Source organism: Mastomys coucha, unplaced genomic scaffold, assembly GCF_008632895.1.
Source record: "Mastomys coucha isolate ucsf_1 unplaced genomic scaffold, UCSF_Mcou_1 pScaffold23, whole genome shotgun sequence".
Classification (NCBI taxonomy): domain Eukaryota; kingdom Metazoa; phylum Chordata; class Mammalia; order Rodentia; family Muridae; genus Mastomys; species Mastomys coucha.
This window is the reverse complement of record NW_022196906.1, coordinates 68,110,596-68,117,150: the sequence shown is the minus strand read 5'-3', so window position 1 is coordinate 68,117,150 and position 6,555 is coordinate 68,110,596. Positions and strand designations below refer to the sequence as shown.

At 41.4% G+C, this 6,555-nt stretch overlaps 1 long non-coding RNA gene across 1 annotated transcript in view; it reads right to left on the bottom strand.

Moving 5' to 3' along the window:
* Window positions 1–980: 980 nt before the first annotated feature.
* Window positions 981–6,555, bottom strand: part of LOC116072274 — a 217,839-nt gene continuing 212,264 nt past the window's right edge. Inside the window, exon 2 of the long non-coding RNA XR_004111387.1 lies at window positions 981–1,148. This is a non-coding gene — a long non-coding RNA (uncharacterized LOC116072274). The remainder of the gene's footprint in view (window positions 1,149–6,555) is intronic.

The following is a 6,555-nucleotide window of genomic DNA, read 5'->3' as shown; positions in this document are numbered from 1 at the left end:
TAGAAGTAGCAACTAAATGGTCCCTGAAGAGCCGTGTTCCAAATTTAAGAGCAGAGTTTGGCTTTGCGTCAAGCATCACTTGGTTTTCAGGCTGGCCCTGCAAAAGCCCCCCAAGGCCCACCTGAAACCTCCAGCTCCCTGACTGCCGCTGCTTTTAAACACTGAGAACAGAATTTCTTTAAAGGATTAAGGGTGAGAAAGTCACAGCTGACACATTGAAATTCAAACCATCATGGCTGGGGGGAGGGGTCATGAAAACAACTAGGGCAAAAAACATGGCTTTCAATATAAATCTTCTAGGTACCGGTATGCAAATAATCACTCTGAAGTGGGCCTCTACCTCCCAAGCAGAGCTTTGAGTAACTCTCCCTACTGCATTCTTCATCCTCAATCTGCTTTGCCTGACCTTTACGACAAAGCCTTCAACAGTGTCAGGATCCTATCTGCTTCCATAAATCTCCTCCTCTTCTTGTTTCTTTTAAAAACTCTTGAACCAATCCGCCTTGGTTTTTAGCTTAATGGTTTCTGCATGAGAGTTTTCTCCATTTTTTTTCCCTGCAAAGGAGAGGTACTGTCAGCATTTGATCTCCTAGCCAATCAGACTGGTGCTAGGGGCAGGTGTTAAACGTATTTTATTCATATTCTGAAAGGACAGACATATCTCTGTAGACAGCAGCAGAGCCCCCACCACACGCTGAAGAGTGATCCATACCTGTCTGTGTGCTCAGTGTGTTTGTGCTTGTTTATGTAGACCAGGCATCTCATTCATGATGTAGCCAAGAATGACCTTGAACTTTTGATTTTGATCCTCCTGCCTCCACTGATTACAGGAGTCCTGCACCACACCAGCTTTCTGGAGTGCCCAGGATCAAACACTGGGCTTCATGCATGCTAAGTGAGCCATCTACCAACTGAGCCAAGTCCCCAGCCCTGTCGTATGTTTTTTAAATTCACACACATCCAATTAAGCAAAGCCTCGATGCGATGAGCACAGATGTTTCCTTTATTACAAGACCAAGATCAGGAATGCATTTGTACAGTCAGCTCCACACTCCTCTCTCATCATTTGCTTCCTGCTGTCCTCAGAGGCCAGGTCTGTCGATCCTGAGCATCTGCTCGGTTCCTGCTGTTTACAAGGTTCATCCGCACTTCGCATAGATTATTTGAAAGAAAAGGAGAGAAAGTGTCAGAGTACCACCCTCTCCATAAATATGACTTCCCGCCGTGTTAGATGAGGACTATCCTCATAGTGGTTGTGCACAGGTGTTCGTACTTCTTACAACAAAACTACTTTTTAAAGACCCTGTCTTCAGAAGAGGCTCAGGCATATAAATATGGGTTAATTTACATTACAAGAACTAGTTAGGAATAAGAGTAGGCTAGGCCTAAAGCATTCAAAAATAATATAAGTCTCCATGTTGTTATTCAGAGCTGGGGCAGGCAATAGAAAATCCATTACTGTTATACATTCTAATGTCAGAAATAATATTAAGGGTCAAAGAAAGATATAGTGGGCTGGAGAACTGGCCCAGCGGTTAAGAGTATAGGCTATTCTTCCATAGGTCCTGGGTTCTATTCCAGTGCTATCATGGAAGCTCACAATCATGTAAATACAATTCCAGGACTTAACACCCTCTTTTGGCCTCCATGGGCACTAGGCATATATATATGGTGAACAAACATATATTCAGGCAAAACACCCATACATATAAAATAAATACTTTTTAAAATAAAGACATAAAAATGTATGTGTATCATGACATGAAATTAAATATATATATATACATGTGTATACACACAGACACACACACACATATATATGTACATATATATATACATATATATTCATGAAGTTGGATATGTTTATATGTGGAAATGTGCACCAAGGAGCTCGTAGTGTACCACAATGGGCCTTCGGTGCTCATTTTATCTTTTCCTGTACCATCTCTTGCTATCAGTAGTATGTATCTAAAATAAGCTATACATATTATTTTTCCTCAATATGCTCTCCTTCAAGAACTCCACTAATATCAATTCCTTCTATTTATATAAATGAGAAAAAATATATGCCTCTCATTTGTAGCAGGATTCACCACAATGATACTTTTTGAAAGTAAATATGACCTTTGACACTAATTATATGACTCAGAAATTCCATTCTTAAGATAACTAGAGGGTATATGGGTGAGCACACACACAGTAATGCTCATAATACAGTCTTATTGATCCAGAAGAGAGGAACTGTAGCCAAAGAGCTGGGATCTTTTAAAGGAGCTGAAACTAAAGACTGCCACGGGTTCACACAACACCAAGTATACCAACAAATGCAGAATTGCACACTCTAGATGAGTAACTTTGATGCTAAGTGGATTAATCTGAGTAAAGCTAGTTCATAAAAGAAAACAACCCCACCTGTGTGACTAGCAGGTCTCTCTCTCTCTCTCTCTCTCTCTCTCTCTCTCTCTCTCTCTCTCTCTCTCTTTCTCTCTCTCTCTCTTTCTCCCTTGATAGGAACTATAATTTTCCTTTCATACAAATTCAACAGAGTAAAGAAATAAGACCACAATGTTGGCTATTTATGTTATATGGGTAGTTCTACACCTTCTGATTCAGAAAAAATTCAAAAGCTCAGGACCTTCCATAGAGACCCTGAAGGCTGATGCAGCATATGCTTTGTATATGAATGTAAATTGAGTGCATTTCAGGATCATGTACCTTTGGAGACATAAATCATTTTCTGACCTGGACCAGCAGGTCATTCTTCAGTGCCAGGGTGTTAAGTGGGATGGCCAGGAGACAAGAAGATAAAGAAGAGGATAGGAAAGCAGGAGTCAGGAGGTCTTGCACAAGCTGATGACTTATGCCTAGCAAGTCTATTAAGAGTTATAGCATCAACATCAGCAGAAAATTCCCATACAATGGGATGGAGTCAGCAGGATGCTAATCAAACAGTGTTGCACAAGGAACATCAGATACCACAAGGACATCAGAGACCCAGCACACACAGGCCTAGAGAATGATACCCATAGCTCCTGAAGGTAAGAAAAGTTGGGTTCTCAGCATCCAAAGCTTGTTCCCCCAGGACTCTGGCCCCAGGCATGCTCTGCTCTGCCAAGCATGGTTCTGGTTCTGGAGAAGCAGCTGTGGTCCTTCTTCACACATCAGAGCCTCAGGGGAACACTCCCAAGCTCCTGGCCTTAGACTATTACTGACTCTGCCAAGCGTGTTCCTGGTTTTAGAGAAGGAGCTATGCTTTTCAGACATCCAGGCCTCAGGGAACACCTCAGGTCAAGCTCATCCTCAACAATTTTTCACATAAATATAGCTACTCTGAATTGTAGAGATTACATGCAAGAAATAAGCATTTCCAACTTGACTTGGACAAATACCACAAATATTTCCTGGATGAGAAAAACCTGAGGAAGTCTTTGTGGATAGGGTATGGATTCCCACGGTAGAGGAATGCCAGCCCTACTATCCATCCAGGACTATCAAATGATCAAGACATCCTCAGACAAATGGAGAAGAGATGCTAGACATGCTAGAGATGCTAGACATGAGAGACATGATAGGTAGATGATTGTGATATAGATGATAGATAGATAGACAGACAGACAGACAGAACACACCTTCTCTAGCATCATAGCAGTTTACCTTCTGGTATCTGTGAATCAGGATAACTGAGATCTGTCAGTGGAACCCATGTTCACAACCAAACAGCAGCCTGCCCAGCATTGGGCATGGTTTCTAGGTTTGTTTTATATAGAGAGAAACTTGGAGAAACTAGTGCTAACAGAACATAATATCCTGGCTCTGATTTGCTTTATGTTTTTTAATGTATATGAGTGTGTACCTACATGTATGCCAATGCACCACATGGCTACAGTGTCCATGGAGGCCAGAAGAGGACATCAGATCTCCTGGAACTAGACCTACAGACAGGAGCTATGTAGGTCCTCTCCAAGAGCGGTAAACACTCTTAAGTGCTAAGACATTTCTCTATTTTGTTTCTAGGAACATTGATTAGTGCCTTATGTTGTTCCCTTATCTCATCCTACATATGATTGGGGTATGTTAAAGAGGATATTCATATTCATCTTGGGAGTAAGCTTTCAGAAGAATAATGAAAGCCAGAGAAGCCACTGGAGATTAAGGAAAGGTGAGGAGGCCTGGGAGACCTAAGCATGGAGCAGTTCCTAGTATAACCACAGGGTAAGTTAGTGGAGGCATTCTTCACAGAAGTTTTGGAAAGTCAAAATTGTCTTGGATGCAGAAGTACACATCTTCCTGTGGTCTAAGGACAGCAAACTGTTAGGAACAATGGGAGATGGAGAAGTATAAGCAACATGTGGGTGGACCACAAAATAAATTTTACATAAGCTAGGCAGAGTTGGGATTGGGCCTCAGTTGGTAGAAATCTTGCCTAGAGCATTCATAAAGCCTAGTACTGAATAAATCTGGTGATGCACACTTGTAATCCCAGAATTTGATGGCAGCGGGGCGGGACAGCAAAAGTATTATAAATTGAAGACCAGCCTCAGCTACATAGCACGTTTGAACCTAGCTTGGGCTAGAGAACGTGACCCCACCATGTGTGTGTATGTATGTATGCATATACATGTATATATGTATATATACACATATGTGATATATATGTATACACACATACATACACATAAATACTACACAAAAGGGAATATATTCTGTGCAGGAGAGGATGAGCATCAAGGAGAACTGGGAGCAAAGGATGGTAGAGGGATCTAAAGCAGCTGTGGGAAGTGAAGGATGTCTACTAAGTTTATACAAGGGTTTCATGAGCTTACAAATATGTCAAATTCTTAAATTGTAAGTTTTAAATATAAATGTTTACATTTTAAATACACTCAGCTTTGTATAACAAGAGTAACTCAGGTGTATGATTGATAGGTACATAGAAATACAATAGATGACAAATATTTGATAGACAATAAGTAGATATTAGATATTTAAGAGTTTGATAGAGCCAGGCAGTGGTGGCACACACCTTTAATCCCACCACTTGGGAGGCTGAGGCAGGCGGATTTCTGAGTTCAAGGCCAGCCTGGTTTACAGAGTGAGTTCCAGGACAGCCAGGGCTATACAGAGAAACCCTGTCTCAAAAAACAAAAAAAAAAAAAAGAGTTTGATAGATGAGTAACATGATAGGTAGATGATTGTGATATAGATGATAAATAGACAGACAGACAGAACACAGACAATTGTAGAAGAATTTTAATCCAGCACCATGGCTTCTCTGGCTGGAATATGGACATGTCCTTAATCCACACCTTTAATCCCAAACAATGTAGGTAAGGTTCATTGGTAGAAGGAAGCAACCATGTTTGAAAATGATGTCTAATTGAGAGGCAGACAAAGTGATGAATCAGAAAAAGATTTGACAAAATGAGGATATGCCCAACTCACAAGAACAGCACAGGAAAGAAAAGCTACTTAAGAGTGGTACAGGAAGAGAGAGAGATAGTTATGTCAGTTCTGTTCAGTCAGTTGAGTTTAGTCCAGTGGAGTTGAGTCTGTGAGTTGGCAGTCAATACAGGAGACAATGCAGTGGAATTGGGTTCAGTTCTGTTCATACACCAGAGGCAGTTGAAGCCAGAGAATAAGAAGGAGATTTGAACAAATTTCCAGAGTTAGTTTGAGGCCAAACAGAGCAATTCAGCCAGAAGCTGGGTGAAGCCAACTTGAGTCAGTCACCTTGGACAGGAGTTTGTGCCAGAACAGCTGAGTTGAACCAGACAGCCAGAATTCAGAAAGAGCTAGAAAGGGTGAGCTTATTCAGCAGTAAGTCTCAGAGGCTGAGAACATTCTAGGCCTAGATTAGATTAGGCTAGAAGTCCTTCCAGGACTAAGCCTAAGTTAGCAGAAGGAGGCAGTAAGACTCAGAGATGAAAATTATATCAGGCAAATGAAAGGTACTTTTACAGATGATATGAGAGATGACTGGCAGACTATAGAAAGGTAAGAATATCTGTTAGATGATACATGACTGATGGATATACAGATGACAGCTGGATAGATGGTAGATGGCGGGTGAATGACAGACATGAGAGCTGGATGACAGGCAGACACATAGATCGTAGGTAGAAAGATGGCTGAAAGGTTTGAAAAGCTAGACCTCTCCTAGCCTTTGGCATCTTCACAACCTGGGTGGCACTGTAGACTCTTACAATCCTTGTTATTGGTATGGTTCCATGCCTTCTGACTTTATCAATGTCATCTTGGATCACTTTTCTTTATTTAGATTACAGATCACCTTGACTACAGGCCTGGGATTTGTCTGCCTCTGTCACAGGCTTTTCTGCAGGTTTATGTCCCAACATGCTAGCTAGTATCATAACTCAGCAGCTTACACCGGCTCCTGGTCACGATGCCCAGGCTCATTTAGCTGAGCCTGGGCGAACTGTCTCACATAAGCCATTGCATGAATATTAAACATCCTAGGGACTCAAATGTGCAGCCAGTGTTGAGAACTACTTGCTACTTAATGTTTTTAACATCTGAGTTCTCCAAACTTGCTTG